Source organism: Eptesicus fuscus, chromosome 23 (assembly GCF_027574615.1).
Source record: "Eptesicus fuscus isolate TK198812 chromosome 23, DD_ASM_mEF_20220401, whole genome shotgun sequence".
In the NCBI taxonomy this organism is placed as follows: Eukaryota; Metazoa; Chordata; class Mammalia; order Chiroptera; family Vespertilionidae; genus Eptesicus; species Eptesicus fuscus.
The window spans coordinates 20,792,085-20,811,793 of NC_072495.1; the positions used below are offsets into that span (position 1 = coordinate 20,792,085).

General features: G+C 53.3%; 1 pseudogene; it reads left to right on the top strand.

The window, feature by feature from the left end:
• Positions 1–14,905: 14,905 nt before the first annotated feature.
• Positions 14,906–18,489, top strand: LOC103287167 (phosphatidylinositol 3-kinase regulatory subunit beta-like; annotated as a pseudogene).
• The last annotated feature ends 1,220 nt before the right edge of the window (positions 18,490–19,709 follow it).

The window sequence follows — 19,709 nt, forward strand, 5'->3', positions numbered from 1 at the left end:
ATGCTATTGAGATCCTCCCCTAAGACCTCTCCTAAACATCCTGCCCTTAAAAACCTTCAACTCCGCCCCACCCCACCCCACCCCATCCCCTAAGGTCCCAGTATGCACTCTCCCCCAGAGGAGCACACCCATGCCTTTTCTAGCCCCCCTCTTCTCCACTCTCAGGCCCGCATCTCCTAAACTCTAAGGGACCCCATGAGACTTGCAACCAGGGCAGCAATGGGCAGTGGCAGCTCGTCCCGGGCTAACCCCATAAACTTGCTTCCAAGGCCCGCTTTGCCCTGACTTCCCAGTGAGCCAGAGCAGCCCCGCCTAGGCTCTCCTGTTGCTTCTTCTACCCTAGGCCCTTCCTGGCTTCACTGTCCCAGCTGAAGTAAACGTCCTCTCAAAATCACCTGACTCATATTGCAAAATCTTTCCTGCACAGTCAAGAACCCACACACTACGGGCTGGCCATAGGCAGACCTGCTCTGGGCCAGGTCCCCTTTCCAGTAACAGTCTGAGGGAGGTGGGGATGTCAGCCAGAGGGCAAACTTTCTTCAGGGACATCTGCAGTGCCTGGGGGTGTGGGGTGGGGTGGGTTGGAGGAAAGAGGGGTGCTGGAGAGGAACTGGGAGGATATGGGGAGCCCGGGCCAGTGGTCCCACAAGAGGCTCTGGCAGCCCTTGATAAGAGAGGGTAGGTCTGAGCCAGGTTTCAGGCAGAACACCGAAGACTGGGGGACAGCCGATGGCTGAATGTGGCAATAGAGCACCCAGGGACCCCTCCCAGATTTCTTACTTGATTGGTGGAAGAAGCCAATTGATTGATTGATTGATTGATTGATTTCAGAGAGGAAGGGAGAGGGAGAGAGAGAGAGAAACATCAATGATGAGAGAGAATCAATGATCAGCTGCCTCCTGCACATCCCCTACTGGGGATCAAGCCCACAACTCAGGTATGTGCCCTGACTGGGAATCGAACCATGACCTCCTGATTCATAGGTCAATGCTCAACCATTGAGCCACGCCAGCCAGGCGAAGAAGCCGATTTAGAGGAGAAAAGGCCAGAATGTAAGCCCCAGGAGGGGCTCCCCACTCACGGCCATGCCCAGCTCTAGCACAGTGATCCCATACAAGACACGGGTAACCTTGTGGACCAAAGAGCAAAAGAATGGACGCTGAGTGGTGGAGGAAAAGTCATTTAGGCTCACCCAGGGGTGAGTCACAAAAGGACACACCGAAGGACTCGTTGCAGAAAGGACTTTCAGCATTGCCCTAGCCCAGTGGTTGGCAAACTGCGGCTCGAAAGCTGCGGTTTGCCACTCTGTTGACTAATGAGTTTGCCGACCACTGGGATAGGGGCTTGATCACAAGGAACAACAACAGCCTGTAATTATTGGAATCGAGAGTCTAGGTCAGTGGTCGGCAAACTCATTAGTCAACAGAGCGGCAAACCGCGGCTCACGAGCCGCATGTGGCTCGCAAGTCGCAGTTTGCCGACCACTGCACTAGCCGGTTTGGCTCCATGGATAGAGCATCAGCCTGTGGACTAAAGGGCCGGGTTCGATTCCGGTCAAGGGCACATGCCCGGCTTGTGGGCTTGATCCCAGGTAGAGGGCATGCAGGAGGCGGCCAATCAATGATTCTCTCTCATTATTGATGTCTCTCTCTCTCTCTCTCTCTCTCTCTCTCTCTCTCTCCTCTCCCTTCCTCTCTGAAATCAATAAAGATAATTAAAAAAAAAAAGAACTTTCAGCATCATTGTAGAAACTATTTCCCAGGGGGGGATCTGTCACTTGGGTGGAGGGCGTGGGCTGGGCCCAGCGGTGAGTGAGGAGGATCGTGATGGGAAGGCTGTGGGAGGCAGAGGGTGCAGCAACCACAGCAGGACAGGCAAGAGGAGGCACATGAAAGAACTGAAACCTATTAACAGCAGGAAATCCATAGCTGGGACTGAGGCCAGTAAGGGGATTTGCAAAGGAAATTCTACCCGTGGTATATTTCCTTCTTATCGCTGTAACTGGTCTGCCAGAGTCCTTTCAAAATTGCACACAGACACCCATGCATGTGTCTGCTGTGTGCACATCCAGAGAGAGCAAGCACAGCTCCCACTTGCAAATGCAGGCCGAGGGCGTACCGAGTCGGGTGGGGCAGGGGGAGGCACCTCTGCACGGGAGACGCCCTCCCTCAAGCAGGACTAACACGGTAATGATGGATTAGCCAGGCACTTGAGCTTCTGGATCAATTCCATGCCTTTTTTTTTTTTTTTTAGAGATAGTTTTCTTTATTTTAAAATTACTATGCAGCCAAATTGACTCCTATTTCCTTTGGTGTATAATTCTATGAATTTTTACTTATTTATGTAATCACCACCACCACGATCGGGATAAGTATGAACTCTAAACCCAATAAATTCCTGCAGGCTACCCTGTTATACCCAAGCCCTCACCCAACCCATAATCCCTAGCGACCACTGATTTGCTTCCCATCACTATAATTTCGTCTTCTACAGCCTATCAAATAAATGGAATCATGTGTATGTAGCCTTTGGAGACTGGCTTTCTCACCCAGCACAGTGTCCTGGAGATTCACCAAAATGTTCCCCATAGCAGCAGCTCATGCTCTCTTCTGCCGAGTTGGTGGTCCACGGGATGGATGGCCCAGTTTGCTCCCCTGCTCTGTGGACCACTTCATAAATCCTAGCATCTTTCCCAGAGTGGGCCGGGGAAGAAAGAAGGAAAGCCATCCTCTCACTAAGTACTGCCTGGGTCTACCACCTACTGGGCTCCGCTGTTTGAACGAAACAGGCAACTCTCCTGCCTTTAGGAAACTCCAGCTCTTGAGGGAGGAGACAGTCCTAAACCTGACCAATGAATGGGGCGGGAGGTTACGAGGTGGTAATGTGCTCTGGGGCAAATAGAGAAAAACAGGCAGGAGGAGCCAGAAGCATGGGGGAGGGGTTGCATTTTATTTTATTTTAATATATATTTCTTTATTTCAGAGAGGAAGGAAAGAGAGAGAGAAGAGAGAGAGAGAGAGAGAGAGAGAGAGAGAGAGAGAGAGAGAGAGAGAAACATCAATGATGATGAGAGGGAATCATTGATCGGCTGCCTCCTGCACGCCCCACCCTGGGGATCGAGCCTGCAACCTGGGCATGTGCCCTGAGCAGGATTTGAACCGTGACCTCCTGGTTCACAGGTCCATGCTCCAACACTGAGCCACACTGATCGGGCAGGGGTTGCATTTCAGAAATGGAGGAGGCATTCAAGTGAAGACTTGAGGAGATGAGAGAGCTCCTCGGAGTCCTGACGAGCAGGCTGGCAGAGGGGACACCTGTCGGGAAGAAGGGCCTGCAGGGCTCTGCTGGAGCAAAAGCAACAGGCAGTAGGGTTTGGGGGAAGCTCCACCACACCGCGCCCCTGCCCCGGCCCTGTGGTCGCAGCCCCGCAGAACGTCCAGGACAGCGTCTCTCACCCTCCTGATCGCCAAGCTCAGAAGAGGCTCCCGGAGCAGACCGCAGCACGTGCCCATGGTGGGGAGCCTTTGGCGGCCTTCCCTGAGCCCCATCATAACTACACCCAACCCGCAAATCACACTCACACCAAAGGACTCCCAGGCCCCAAACCAAGAAACCACATTCTGCACCCAGGAGAGTACTAATCCGGTCACACTTTGCCAACTGATGGTCCCAGGGGTGCAGCGGAAGCACGGGTCAAAGAATCTCCAGTGGGTCGGAGAGGAGAGGACATCAGATTTGAAGGGACAATTCAACTGATCGGGAACAGAGGGGATGCCCAAAGAGCACAGAAGACCCGAACTCCTGAAGCCCCCATCAGCACCAGCTGCAGCTGGGAGAGACAGCTCCCATTTATCTTCATCGAGTGCGAGTTAAACACAAGCAGCAGTAACCAGCAGCATGGAGAAGGGAGGTGACATTTTGAGATGCAAATGAAGCGGGAACACCAGACAAGGAGACATGGCTAACCTCTGACCCCTCAGCACACCTGGCCTGAGGACAATTCGGAGGCCACCCACCCGCCCCACACCTCTCAGGAACCAGCACGGAAGGGCAGCTGCCCATTTTTCAGTGGCTTGTGGTACCCAGTGCCCGCAGTCAGCAGTGGCACTCCGGACAAACCTGGATCTCTCTGCATGGGAAAGGCAAGGGTGCCAATCCAAGCTCCGCCACTTGCCAGCTGTGTGAGCTGGGACGCGCCATAGGCCCACTGCGCCTCATTCTGTGATGTGACCCAGGTACAAGCCAGCAAGGGCCCAGTGCATAATCAGTGCTCAGCAAGCGCTTACCCAGTCATTCATTTTCCATTCCCTCAGAAGACAAGACCCACTGTTTAGAGAAATTGTTTTAATTACAGAAGATAAAAAATCTTGATTAAACATCTCGTGCTAAATCAAGGGCCAGGGATTCTACAGGTATGCACAAGGACCTTGCACTATACATTCAATAATAAATTCCCAACGCCTACCCACACAGAGCTTAGCAATCACCCAGGGGTGCTGTAAACAGTCCGCTGACCTGGGGGAACGGCGGCTGACAGAGACTGTGGATAGCGACACTCTCATGTAGATTTCGCCGGCTGCTCAGATCTGCCTGCCCAGGCGCCATGGCAGCTGCCAGGCTAGATCTTCTGGTACCTATCAAGCATACCCACCTGCGGTATCACATTCAACCCTCGCAGGTTTGCAAATGAGGAGCCTGGAACTCGGAGGAGCTTGGTGACTTGCCCAGGACTGGGGAATGGTCTGGAATTCTGTTGGCCCAGAGCCCCGGCTGCTGCTCTCCCTGCTGCCCACACGTGCAGTGAGGAGACCTTCAGCCCAGCACAGAGGCTCTGATAACAACACACCCCTTCAGCCCAGAGGCCTGGGCCCTCTGCTGACCCAGCTCTCAGCTGCAGCCTCTCAGAGCACATCTGAGGTCTGTAACCTGCCCTCATTAGCACCAACTCCCCGAGCCCCGTTCCTCCCTTGCTCCCTCAGCTCTCAGTGGGCTCTTCTCTGCTCAGCTCCTGAGCCTAAGGGTCTGACAGTCTCCCAGCACCACCGCCACCATCAGGAGGGGTGAGGGTGGGAGTGGGGCAAGGGGGCTCAGCCACCGTCTGGACGCCTGCATCTGCCTCAGGGGTGGCCAGGGGACAGGGGAGACACTTGGCCAGGAGCAGTCATCCCTGGTGTTGGGGATCAGATGCAGAATTGGCTGATGAGGAAGGCTGCGTTAATACCCAGTCAAAACAGCTCTTTAAAACCAGCTTTGACAAAATTGTCACATTAGATGTAGCTGACGAAAGTCAGCCAGGGCGGCTTGCGGAGCCCAATTCTACATCATTTTGACAGCCTGCATGAGGAAGCTGCGGGCACCACCGGGAAATTACCTCCAAGCTAAACCCAAATTACAGCCAGTGCAGCAGAGTCAAGCCCGCCCGGGTGAGAGGCTGCCAGGGAAGGGCCGGGAGGGCCGAGGACAGACATTTTCTTCTTCTCTCTGCCCACAGTCGGGAGTGGGGCGAGGCAGCACCGCCTGGCGGGGAAGCACACTGGCTCTCGGTGCAGTTAGGGGCGGCCCCGGCTTGGATCTCTGTCTGGTCCTCCGGCTTCAGTGGCTGGGAAGGGAAAGGCGGCCTGGAGGGCAGGAGCCCAAGTCTAAGCCCCGCCCTCTTTCCTAATGAGCTGTTTGATCTTGGGCCACTTACCTCCTCTCCCCGGCCCTCCATGTTCTTTCCTGGGGGTGGGGGTGGGAGTGGGGGAGACTAAAATCAATGTTTTCCACACACTGTGCTCCTTAGATTTCCAGAAGGGATCCCAGAGGTGACCGAATGGGAGGGTGGGGAGAGAAGGCAGAAGGCTTTAAACCCTCAACTGCATGTTAACTAGATCGGCGCTGTTTTTATGTTCTGTATACTGAGGTTCCGGGGAGGATGCCTTTGGGGAAAAGGTTCTGTTGCTAATTTTTAAAAAAGCAAAAGGAAGGGAGGGAAGAAGGAAGGGAGGGAAGAGAGAGGAAAGATGGAGGGTGGAAACCACTGGCAACCAGGAGCCACCAGACGTCTAACGGCTCTAATAATGTGCCTGAAGGAACATGTGTATATTTTTTTATTGGTTTTGAGAGAGAGAAGGAGAGGGAGAGAGACATCGACGATGTGAGAGTGCAACATCGATGGGCTGCCTCCTGCACACCCCCCACGGGGGATCGAGCCCCCAACCTGGGCCATGGGACAGGCAACCTTTCGGTGCAGGGGACAACCGCCGACCAGGGCCGAAGGATCACACTGTATATTTTAACACTCGGGTGGGCCTTTGCCGGAAGGAATTAGCCTCAGGCTCTATGGCAAATAAGGAAACCTTTGCATTCTGCATCTTTTCAGATGGGGGAGATCCGATGTCCTGAGCCTCTGGCCCCTGGAAGAGGGGAGGTAGTGAGAGTTCAGACCTGCAAATGCCCGGCCTTGCCAGGAGGCCGGGAGGAGGCCTCAGCTCTGTGGGCCTCCACCTCCCGTCCCCCCCCTGCCCCGCCCCCCCCCCCCCCCCCGCCTCCCCCTGCACCATGTCAGGGACCCAGTCTGATGGAATAGGCTAAATTAGGAGACTTGGAGAGGGAGGATGCAAAAGGGTGTGAGGGCTCTGAATATTCGTGATGCTAATTAAGCAACAGCTAATTGGAAAACGTTGAATTTGATTAAGACCTCAGACTTATATATTGTTGCAACAGGCACCGCCATAATCACAATCATCTAATGGGCACTTTGGGTTCCTTCCAGAGTTTCTTTCCTCCCTCCCTCCCTGGCTATTAAATGTGCAGGAGAGCAAGCCAGGGAGTGGATGGGGCCAAGGGGAGCAGCTCAGAGCAGAACATTGGGCCGGATGACCTGCCGAGACTCCCCATCGTCACGAGAGGAGCTGCCGAAAGGGAGGCTGGACAAGTGTTTTGACTTTTCTGCACCCCAGGATTCCTGAGGTTGGAGAGGATATTGGCCACCCCAACGGTGGGAACGTCTCACCTCACCGAAGTCCTTGCACTCAGCAGATAGTAAAGGTTGGATGGAGGAAGCCAACAAGCTTTGGGAGGGAGCCGCTGAAGGGAGGTCTGCACCTCATGGCTTTCTCTCCCGCGGGCCCGGGAACCGATCGCGCTATTTCTTTCTCTGATCCTGGGAGGACACTTCTCAAGGTCTATGTGGGCCTGAAGCACTAAAAACGACTCAGAAGTTGGGGAGAACGCCCATCGGCTACTTTAAGTTCCCTAGCCTGCAGCGAGAAAGACCGCCTTACAAAGAAGCAGTATAGAGAGCAAAGAGGGCCCTGGCTCCTTTGAAAACCGTCTAAAATGACATTGATGTTCCATTAGAGGAGGAAATGTAATCACAGCTTCTCTGCTTGGAGATGTGTTCAAACGGGGCAGGGGACGAACTGGAAGAAAGAAAGGCTCTCCCGGAAGCCCCTTCCTGTGAATGTTATTCATGAGGGTCTCGGAGCTCAAACAGGCTTCGAGGTCCCAGTCCCACTTTACCATGGAAATGACGGCGACGGAGGAGCAATACGTGTCTAGTTAGCAAATAAAAGCTGAACATTAAAATCAGGGGAAGTGGCCCTAGCCGGTTTGGCTCAGCGGATAGAGCATCGGTCTGTGGGCCAAAGGGTCCCGGTTTCGATTCTGGTCAAGGGCATGTACCTTAGCTGCAGTCACCTCCATGGCCCGGGCCCTGGTCGGGGCGTGTGCAGGAGGCAACCAATCGATGTGTTTCTCTCACATGGATGTTTCTCTGTCTCTTCCCCTCTCCCATGATAAAGTAAGAACAAAGAAGTCAGGGGAAGTGGCCATAAATACCCTCGGATGCTGGTGTATTTGATTAATCCACCTGGTTTGCAGAACAGCCATAATCACCAGCCACAGAGCCGGTCTCTGGCACCTAAGACACAACAAGAGCCTGAATGAGGAGCAGGCCATGAGCTGTTCCTGAACCCCATCCAAGTGCCAGGGGGCTTCCTCCCTGCACCGCCCTGCAGACCCTCTCAGGGCTGCGAGGTCTCCCTCGGCACCGGGCACCAGGTGAGGAGGAGCTGGAGCCCCGGATTAGGTATGGCCAGGGAGGGGACCCTGGCTCCCTCAGCAGAGAGGAGAGAGAGAATCAGGCAGGACAAGAGCATTTCGAGGGAGGATTCACTATTTGGGGGACTTTTTCATGGGGAAAAGGTACACCAGAGGCCTAAACTCTGAAAATATCCACTTGTTTGCCTTTTTTTAAAAAAGAAAACCGGTGGCAAAGATTTTTTTAAATATATTTTTATATATTTCAGAGAGCAATGGAGAGGGAGAGAGAGATAGAAACATCAATGATGACAGAGAGTCATTGATCTGATGCCTCCTGCATGCCCCGCAGTGGGGATCGAGCCCAGAACACATTTCCACAGCCAAGGCACGGAAGGGCAGGGAGAGATGTGTTGCGGGGGGGGGGGGGGGGGGGAAGGGGGCACTGTCACTGTCCAGTTCTTTCTCTCCTGAAGGACTGCTCCTCTCTTACTTCAAGGGGGCAGTTAGTCACTAGCATTTCCACGTCCCGTTGAGGGCCGGGGGCAGCACAGGAAATATAACCGACTCCACCCAGAGTGGCATCCTAGCGGGCCGCTGTCCAGGGCTGCATGCTAGAGCCAGGAGGAGCCTCTGAGGTCAAGTTCAGCTGAGCTTCCAGAGCTCCCCTCTGTCATTCTCTCAAGGGTCAGAGGAGCCCCTAACCGCCTGCACACCAGGGGTGGCCTGCTGGGGCTATGCCTCAGCACTTTGGGGACCCCACGGCGTGACTATACAGGGGTGAAGGTGTCAGATGTCCCTCCACAGCAGAGGCCCCCCAACCCCCGCTCAGGCTTCCCAGAGGCCCCTGTGGGAGGCCACCACTTCAGGGCACAGTAGGGAAGGGCCCGCCCCAAGGAGCCCTGAGGAAGGCAGGCCTTCCTGGACCCAGACTGCTCTTCTGTGGCCTGCGGGTGCCCCTGCCTCCCAGACACAAGTGTAAGAGAGAAAAAGGACCGGGTGACAGCTTCCCAGTAATTGTATCCATCACTGTGTTCCTGCCCGCAGCATCCCCGGCGGTTTCCTAGCAGGACAGGCTGGCTCTCAGGACGCCCTGGCCTCGCTAGATGACGTTTGCCCTTGTCTGCCCTTAGTGCCAGAAAACCAAGAATAAGCTGGGACAAGGGCTCCGTGAACTGACCCAGCTCAGCGCAGGGAGCGGTCCAGGCCTCTGCTCTGCGCTGTGGTTCCCACTTCAGAGGTGGGAAGAGTAAGTAGTGACCAGGGTCCAGGGAAGAGAACCCCTGGACATCTTTGTGCCTAGTCTCTTGGTCAGAAACCTCCCCAGAGGCCCTGGGGTTAGTCACAGCGCAATTCAGGGCTCTATTTGGCTGTGTGAGGGGGAAACGAGGCCTGTCTTAGACGATAAGAACCCTGGGGGGGTGGGTCCAAGCAGGGGGGTCCGCCAAGGTGCTCACCTGAGCGCCACGGGCCACAGCGGTCTGGATCCCTGCCCTGGGAGCCAGCCCATCACACCCAAACCACTGCCCACATCACATCAGGCCACCTCGGAGGCATCTGGGGGGCAGGAGGGGGGGAGCATTGTTTTCCAGGTTTTCTTCTTCCGACACTCCCTGTGGCCTTGTTTCACTGAGAGAGACAGCCTCAGCCCAGGCCTGCATCCCCATCTCTCCCAGGCCAGCTTCACCCACGCTGGCTGTTGTCCCCACCAAGCCCCCAGGCTGGGCCCAGACGGCCTCTGAGTGTCTATGGAAGGCTGTCTGTCCGTCCCTTCAGGCAGGGCGCTCTTGGTCAGGTGGCCTCGTTCCACCTACACTGGGAACTCCTGAGGACAGGGTGGCTGCTCTGGACTCCTGTGGCCACATGAGGCTGAGCACACACCCAGCTACAGAGGGGAGAAGGGCCCTTCGGGTCCCCCAGGGCGGTACAGCCCCGGGTCATTTGACGGCTCCAGCAAAAGCTGCGGGGAGGCCACGGAGACCTTAGCTTGCCCTTCACCAGGCTCCCGCGGACACTCTGAGCCCAGGCTCCCCCACACTGTTCTCCAGTGACGGACTGCGGGGCCAGAGCTGTCCTCGCTCTGTCACCACCTCTCGGGCCTTATCCTCCGAGGCTGTAGGTGGCAGATTTAGCTGACCCTCATCCCCCTGTCTGGCTGCCTCCCTGCCAGCCCTGGGTTTCTGCTCCCTCTGAGCCACCCTGACCCCAGCCGCCACCACCAGCAGGCTCTGCTGGCCACAGCCTCTCCTTGTAAGTGACAGCTCTGTCACATCGCCTCAGCTCAGGCAGCTCACTGTGTCCTTGAGGACTTTCTCCTGCCTGCAGCACACACACATGGCTGTCCTCCTGCCCTCTGCAGCTTCCGCCACACTCTGCGGGCATCCTGTTCTATCCACCCCGAGTTCCCCAATATCTGGGGGAAACCTGAGTCACCCCAGCCCTGGCTTTCCCCGGCAACGTGCGACCTTGGCTAACCTCTAACCCTTTCTCATCTGTCAAGAAGCAATCGTAGCCCTAACTGGTTTGGCTCAGTGGAGAGAGCGTCGGCCTGCGGACTGAAAGGTCCCAGGTTCGATTCCGGCCAAGGGCATGTACCTTGGTTGCGGGCACATCCCCAGTGGGAGGTGTGCAAGAGGCAGCTGATCGATGTTTCTCTCTCGCCGATGTTTCTAGCTCTCTATCCCTCTCCCTTCCTCTCTTCCTATCAATAAATTTTTTTTTTTTAAAGAAGCAATTGTAATGCATCCTTGGCTGCCTCATAAGACAGCTGGGAGGTGAAATGAGATTACGTATGTGGATTTGCAAAGTACAGACTCTGGTTATTATTTTCCTTATTCCTGTATCACAACCCACCCGCCCCAGCGAGGCTGAGGGCAGTTTTAATGCCTAGGGATTGTCACCTCCTACCTTCCCCAGTCAGATTCTGCAGGAGTCCCTCACAGCTTACCCCAGCAACCTCAGCTCCACTCTGGTCTTGAACCACAGGAAGAATATCTGGGCCCCACATGATTGTGATGGTAATTTTATGTGTCAGCTGGGCACAGGGTGCCCAGATATTTGGTCACACATTATTCTGGGTGTGTCTGCGAGCTGGTTTTAGAAGCAATTAACATTGAATCTGTAAACTGAGTAAAGCAGATTGCCCTCCCTCATGAGGGTGGGCCTCACCCAATCAGTCGAAGGTCTAAATAGAACAAAAGGGTTGACCCTCCTATGAGTACAAGGGAACTCCTCCTGCCCAACTGCCTTGAGCTAAGATATCAGCTTTTTCCTGCCTTTGAACTTGAAGTGAAACATCAGCTCTTCCAGGGTCTTGAGTCTGCTGGCCCTCAGACTGAAACTATACCATCGGCTCTCTTGAGTCTTCAGCTTGCTGACTACAGATCTTGTCAGCCTCCAGAATTGCCTGAGTCAATCCCTTATAATAAATCTCTTCATACACACACACACATACACACATACACACACACACACACACACACACACACACACACACATCCTGCTGGCTCTATTTCTCTTAAAAACCCTAACTAGTGGTCCCTACTAGGCAGTGTGTGGGAATGAAAACGTGTTGGGGACTATTCTGGCTGCCAGAATGACTTGGGAGAGGAGGCAGTACTAACATTTAGTGGGCAAAGGCTAGAGATGCTAAGTGCCCCCTGATATCCATGCTTGCCTTACCCCAAATCCAATAGCACTCCTCTAAGAAGGTAGATGGAGGCCCTGCCAACCTCCATTCCCTGGAAAATAACTGTGTCCATTTGCATCCTTGCTTCACTTCCCTGTTATCTATGGACTCCCACGAGGACAAGAACATCCTGCCCTCCGCTCCTGTATTGCCGTGACTTAGTAGGAGCTCAGGCAATCTTGATGAAACCTGGATTGGGAACTTACAATGAGCCAGACGTGGTGCTGGGCACAGATGCTGCCAAACAGAATAAGCTCTCACCCACTCCGGAGTAGGAGCAGGCCCCGGAGGTCAGCTGACATAAGCAATCCTGGCCCCTGGCGTTTCTGAATGCAAGTCCCAGGCACTGAACATTCACCAAGGAGCTTGCATGACCATGTTTGGGCTTCAGTCCACAGGAGTGCGGATGCCCCTTTACCTCTAGCCCGCTTACCCACAGAACCCCTCTTCCTAGCCTTGCTGTCCCCAGCTCCTCCTGCAGGGCTCCAAACCAGTCGTCTCCTGCATCTGACTCAGTGGGCCAATGACCCACCGGGGCACTGCATTCAGTCCCTGCTGGGCCCTACCTGCCCGAGTGGCCCTCCTCCCCTCTGCCACCCTAGAGCTGGCCTGAGTGTGCCCGGCCTCTCTGAATACCTCATCGGTGCCAGCTGTCAGTGCAGGAAGAGCCGTGGAACGTGGTCACATTCCCACGGCCCCCTCTCCTCCAATTCAGGGTTCCAGAATCCGAGCCTGCCTGGTGCACACACCCACTTAGGTTCAGGCCTAAAGACGCTGCCTGGCCAGGATTTGGTCTTCAGGAGAGTGTTAGCATTCCGGCTGACCTTTTTTTTTATATATATATATTTTATTGATTTTTTTACAGAGAGGAAGAGAGAGGGATAGAGAGTTAGAAACATCGATGAGAGAGAAACATCGATCAGCTGCCTCTTGCATACCCCCTACTGGGGATGTGCCCGAAACCAAGGTACATGCCCTTGACCGGAATCGAACCTGGGACCATTCAGTCCGCAGGCCAATGCTCTATCCACTGAGCCAAACCGGTTTCAGCCTGGCTGACCTTTAATTTGGTCCCAAACATCTCCGTCCTGGCCCCGTGGCACTCCAGGCCAGCAACGTCTCAGGGACTCATGGGCAAATCTCTTAGGTGACAGCACACCTGGAAACCAAGTTCCAGGGCTGCCTGCAGAGACCAGGGAGCTGACACGAGACAGCAAATGGAAGAGGAAGCCGCAGCCATGCCAGGGGCCTGGCCCAGACATCTCCACAGCTCCACAGCCCCGCGCTGGGACTGGAGGTGCCCGCTCCATGCCTGTCACCCCATCGCTGTCTCTTTATTAACCATGTAAACGTCATTATTAGCATGCAAACTGGGGGGAGTAACGCATCTAGTTAGCACACTATCATTTTATCAGACTAACAGATAAATCCCGGCCAAGAAAGAAGCCAGAAAAGGGTGGAGAGGAAAGGAGGGGAAGAAGCATAGCAGACACTTGATGTTTCAGCATTTCCCCTCGGGTCACACCTTGGAGATGTTCTCTCTGTAAGGGAGAGCACCCCAGGCAAGAAGGGACCCCCAGATGTCACCCAGCTCCCTGCACAGGCCCCTCAGCTGTGCCCTGCTCTCCCCAGGGAACCACCACCACTGCCCACCCCTCCACCCCTCCTTTACAGATGCTCATCTGCTGGTGGAACTCGCCCTGCAGTGTGGACAGTTAGCTCGTTGCCTTAGATTAGTTCACACAGGTTGAAATTATTCAAAGAGAATTCTCAAAGTGTAAGGGGAGCAAAGCAAAATGAGACATTGGAAAATGCAGCCAGGAGGCGGGCAAAGAAGGGGGAAATGGGGACATCCGCCACACTGTCCACAATAAAAATAAAGTTTAAAAAAACGCAACCAGCCGAAACCGGTTTGGCTCAGTGGATAGAGCGTCAGCCTGCAGACTGAAAGGTCCCAGGTTTGATTCCGATCAAGGGCATGTACCTTGGTTGTGGGCACATCCCCAGTAGGAGGTGTGCAGGAGGCAGCTGATCGATGTTTCTAACTCTCTATCCCTCTCCCTTCCTCTCTGTAAAAAAAAAACAAAATATTTTTTTTAAAAAAACACACAAAAAAAACGCAACCAATTGTTTTTCTCCCCATACACTACATCTCTTTCTAAAGTGGGAAGATCTTGCTTACTAATAGAATTTTCAAGAGTCCTCAGAATTTGAGATTTCTGTTCAGTAAAATAACATCAAACTTATATCCAAGTAAGTTTGATTATGTTGTGATATAACTTTTTTGCACCACAGCAGTTACTTTAATAAATAACATAAATTACAATATAGTTTATTGGCAAACTTTCTAATAACGTGTATTTTTTAAAAATAGATTTTTATTGATTTCAGAGAGAGGAAGGGAAAGGGAGAGAGATAGAAACATCCATGATGAAAGAATCATGGATCAGCTGCCTCCTGCACACCCCCTATTTGGGCATGTGCCTTGACGGGGAATCTAACCGTGACCTCCTGGTTCTTAGGGTGACCTGGTTCACAGGCTCAACCACTGAGCCACACCAGCCGGGCATACCAGGTGTTTTTATTTGATCTATACATTTTTATCAAGCACATCTATATAGATAAAAAGCCAGCCACCCTAAGGACCAGAACGACCAGAGACCAGAACACCACGGCCCCTCGCCCAGGCTGGCCTGCCCGCCAGGGAGCGGTTAGGGGAGCCCCTAGGCAACGCGATAGGGTGCACATTTGATGGGGGAAAGACAAATAATTAGGGGGGAAGGCCTTAAGGGTCTGCGGGGTTGGGGTGGTCGGCCCGGAGTAGGTTTGGAGTGTGCTGGGGAAGGAAGAGGAAGATCCGATTGGAAAACGGCTCAGCACAGTACCTTCCTCATTGCGAACCAGGACGGCGCCAGCCGTGGACTGAATGGGCGGTTGCTTCATGAGGGCGCTTGGGACCCACATGTACACGGCAGCGGCAGTGCCCCCGAAACTTCACTGATTCCAAATAGCAAACAGCTGTCAACGCCAAAACAGAAAAATCCTCTCCAACTAGAGGCCCTGGACTTGCAACGGGACTGAAGGAAACACCACTTGAGGAGGAGCTAGAAGAACCGGAAGTGTGCGACCGGAGGATTGTGGGATTGTGGAGGACGCCTGGGCGCCTACGGCTAGATCGTGAGCCTGCTATTGCGCATGTGCATAGTCAGCCCTACAGTCCTCAGTCTCGCGGTATTTGGACGTGACTTCTGGCGGGAAATTATTTCGATTGAGGTTTGCTGTTCCCTTGCGGCGAGGAAGATCAGAATTAAAGGTTTCATTTGTTACCTTGGTTTGAAGCGGGGGACAAGAGCAGCGAGTACGAGCAGCTCTACGAGGGGTGCACACGCACCTCCCAGGAACTGCAGGTGAAGCGCACGCAATCGCAGCCTTCAGTGAAACCATCCAGATCTTCCAAGAGCAGGGCCAGACTCAAGAGAAGTGCACAAGGAGTACCTGGAGCGCTCCAGCGTGAGGGCAATGAAAAGAGATGCAGAGGATCCCGCTGAACTCAGAACGGCTCAAGTCTCACATCGTGGAGATCCACGAGAGCCGCACGCACGAAGCTGGAACAGGAGCTGCCGACACAGGCCTTGGACAACCGGGAGATCCATAAGCGCATGAACAGCCTGAAGCCAGACCTCATGCAGCTGCGCAAGATCCGAGACCGGCACCTGGTATGGCTCACCCAGAAAGGCGCCCGCAGAAGAAAATCAACCAGTGGTTGGGAATCAAAAATGAGACTGAAGAGCAGTATGCACTGATGGAGGATGAGGATGACCTCCCCCACCATGGGGAACGAGCCTGGTATGTGGGCAAGATCAACCGCCCGCAGGCCGAGGAAATGCTGAACGGCCAGCGGGATGGTACTTTTAGGTTTTCCAGTTCAGGTTTTTGGAGACTGCCTATTAAAACATTCCTGGTTGGGAAGTGTTTGTATAGAAGCCCTTAAATATTAAGTATTTGCTGTGTTTACCATGCTTAGCTCTCTGTAAGGAATTATGGAATAATGTTAAATGCCTCATGTTCTCCAGAAGCTTGACTTTTAAAATAAAAATTAAAGAAGAAATATAAATATTAAAAATAAAAAAAGAAGAAGCTTGAATTTTAGAGGTGAAATTAGGAGCGGTTAGGGGCAATCAGGCAGGCAGGCAGAGTGGTTAGGGGCGATCAGGCAGGCAGGTGAGCAGTTAGGAGCCAGCAGTCCCGGATTTCGAGAGGGATGTCTGAAAGGTCCCAGATTGCCAGAGGGTGCAGGCCAGGCTGAGGGACAAACCCCCCCTGCCCCCCCCCCCCCCGCCTCATGCACGAATTTTGTGCACCGGGACTCTAGTCTATGAATAAGTGACTTAAGCTTTCTGAGCCTCAATGCCTTTGTCTGTAAAGTGGGGATAATACCCATTTGTATTTAGCAGAGTTCTGCAGCAAAACAGAACCAATAGGATGTGTCAACAGAGAGACAGAGAATCTATTTTAAAGCCCTGGGCCCTAGCTGGTTTGGCTCAGTGGATAGAGTATCAGCCTATGGACTGAAGAGTCCTGGGTTCAATTCCGGTCAAGAGCACATACCTGGGTTGTGGGCTCGATCCCCAGTGGGAGGCACGCAGGAGGCAGCCAATCAATAATTCTCTCTCATCATTGATGTTTCTATCCCTGTCTCCCTCTCCCTTCTTCTCTCTGAAATCAATACAAACATTTTTTTTAATCTTCCCCAGTGAAGCCTCCCCTAATCACTCTAAATGTAATCTCATGCACAAACCTTACACCACATACATCACATACACTCTGTACACCACATACACACCACACACACACACACACATGCATACCCTATACCACCCACAGCCCATACACACATGTGACATTTCTAACCCTCACCTTGCCTTGCTCCCTCCCATGTCCCTTATCACTACCTGATCGTTTATCTGTTTATTGTCTGTCTCCCCCACTAGCAAATACGCTCCATGAAGGCAGGCTTTCTCCTTCTACACGACATCTCCAATACCTAGAGCAGCACCTGGCACCTTATTGGGGCCACAAAAAATTGTTGCTGAATGAATGAATGAATGAATGAATGAGCTTGTAAAGAGGATGCGGAGAGGGGGAGGGTGCCGGGGATGCCAGGCGGATGTTCTAGTCCCTCTTCTCCTGCTTCTTCCTGCTCGCCCAGCTGTGATCGTCCGGCTCCTCCTGCTGCAGGCTGCCGCTGTGTGATCTTCCAAATGTTGACTCAAGTGCCTCCTGGTGGAGCTTGGGTCTGCTGAGTGCTACAGAGCCCTCCTGAGCGAACAGATGCTGAATGTCAAGGGAAGGTTTTCTCTCCGGAACAAAAGCAGGAAACCCTCTCACCGCCCTCAGCCTCCCGCCGCCGCCGGCTCCTTGCACAGAGGCTGTGAGAGCTGGCTAGAAGCCATCGCTTCCTCTCGTCTGGATAGTGATGTCTGCCTCATCCCAGTCCCTGGTTCCTTCTGGGACTTTTTCCGGGGAAATGACTGCCCCTGGCCCCCCACAGCACCGTTGCCCCATATGTCTTTTTCATTAGCCCATCCAAGTGAGAGGCTGCGGTGAGAAGGGCAAGCAGGGAGATTTTGCTTCCTTTTTTCCTCATCCAAAGGAAAGTGGGGGGAAGTTTTATTTTTAAAGACAGTGGCTTTGTAAGTAATATTTCCAAATAAAAAGTGCACGGCACACAGTAGGAGCTTATTACGTACAGAGTGGGGCCAAATTACGTTTACAGTTGTAAGGAGGTGGAACACAGAGTTTATGCTTGTATTGTTATTTATTAATCATTGTATTATTCTCCATACGAATAAATGTAAACCTACGTTCGCCCCCACCCTGTATGTTTTAAAAGAAAAAGTAATGAAATATTGCCAACCTCCAGGAGTGGGGTGGAGTAGGCAGGGGATGGCCCCACGAGAGGAAGTGAAAGCTGTTTTCCATGCTGGGGCCATGGCTGGGAGTCACAGGGCTGGGCCACGGCTGGGAGTCACAGGGCTGGGCCACGGCTGGGAGTCACAGGGCTGGGCCACGGCTGGCAGTCACAGGGCTGGGCCACGGCTGGGAGTCACAGGGCTGGGCCACGGCTGGCAGTCACAGGGCTGGGCCACGGCTGGCAGTCACAGGGCTGGGCCACGGCTGGGAGTCACAGGGCTGGGCCACGGCTGGGAGTCACAGGGCTGAGCCACAGCTGGCAGTCTCAGGGCTGGGCCACGGCTGGGAGTCACAGGGCTGGGCCACGGCTGGCAGTCACAGGGCTGGGCCACGGCTGGGAGTCACAGGGCTGGGCCACGGCTGGGAGTCACAGGACTGGGCCACGGCTGGCAGTCACAGGGCTGGGCCACGGCTGGCAGTCACAGGACTGGGCATTTTAGGGCATTATAATCCTTTCTAAGTGTCATCATCCACACACCATCTCTCTCTTCTTTTTTTTTCCGGAAGAGTTTTATTTTCTGTCAACTTTATTGAGATTAGAATAGACATATAACATCGTGGAAGTCAGATCACACGCTGTACACCTTCAACACACGTCACCTCCCGACCCTCACAGACCCGCAGCTCCCAGAGCCTGGGTCGTCCCCACCAAGGTCGCACGGGGGAGCCACACGGAGGTCCAGGCTCTGCTGCTCTTCCTTCTGGCCTGTTCTGCTTTGCTGATCAACACCATCACCAAGCAAGGCCCTCCAGGCTCTGAGACGGCCCAGGCAGACGGGGAACGTGTCACAGCCATATTCCGATGAGCTCCGAGCCACAGGCCTCGAGGACCTGAGACCTGGTCCAGATGTGCGGCCCCCACCGGCCCCGCCTCAGGCTTCTCAGCCCGGCCTGCGGCCAGAGGAGACACATCACAGGACGGACCGCACCTGCAGAGCTGTCGGCGAGCGCGCCGCAGGCCTCTGAATCTCCGCCCGCCTTCCAGCGGGGACCAAAATATAACAGAGGTGTCAGCTCTTTTTCAAAGATGCGTTTTCTATCGTTCTTCCAAGTTAAAGAAGCTTTCAGCAAAACACTACATTTTCTGGGTTATTTCCTGCTAAGTGAGAGGAGTGAAAAGACCATACATACTAGTGCATGCCAGTGTTGAGGAGGGCAGGAAATAGCGTGTTTTCCATGTAGGACTTCCTCCAAGGCAGTAGCCCTCATGGGGAGACAGATGTTACAGAGGCAAAGGCAGAGAATCAGGGCTCCCCGGTCTGTTCCCGTGACCTTCTCGGGATCATCGTGCCTGACAGTTCTTTCTCTTTTCTATTACACTTTTCAGGGGTCCTCAAACTTTTTAAACAGGGGGCCAGTTCACTGTCCCTCAGACCGCTGGGAGGGCCGGACTATAGTTTAAAAAAAACTATGAACAAATTCCTATGCACACTGCACATATCTTATTTTGAAGTAAAAAAAACAAAACGGCAAAAACACCCGCATATGGCCCGCGGGCCGTAGTTTGAGGACGCCTGCTTTACATTCAATATTATTTTGTAGTAGTTTCCGTTGTAGAGCAGAATGGTCAGACAATCTTATATTTTACAATGTGTTCCCCCAGAAATATCCAGTACTCACCAGTCCCATACAGAGTTATTGCAGTGTTTTTTACTATGTTCCCTATGCTGGACTGTACATCCCCACAACTATTTTGTAACTACCAATCTGTACTTCTTAATCCCTTCACCATTTTCACCCAGTTCCCCAACACCCCTACCCTCTGGCAGCCATCAGTTCGTTCTCTGTATCTATGAGTCTGTTTCTGTTTTGTTTGTTCATTCATATTGTTCTTTAGAGTCCACATATGAATGGAATCACATGGTATTTGTCTTACTTGGACTGACTGATTTCACTTACCATTATATCTTCTGGGTCCACCCATGCTGGGGCAAATGATAGGAATTCGTTCTTTTTATGCCAAGTAATAATTCACTGTAGAGATGTACCACTGCTTTTTATCCACTTGTATATTGATGGGAACTTG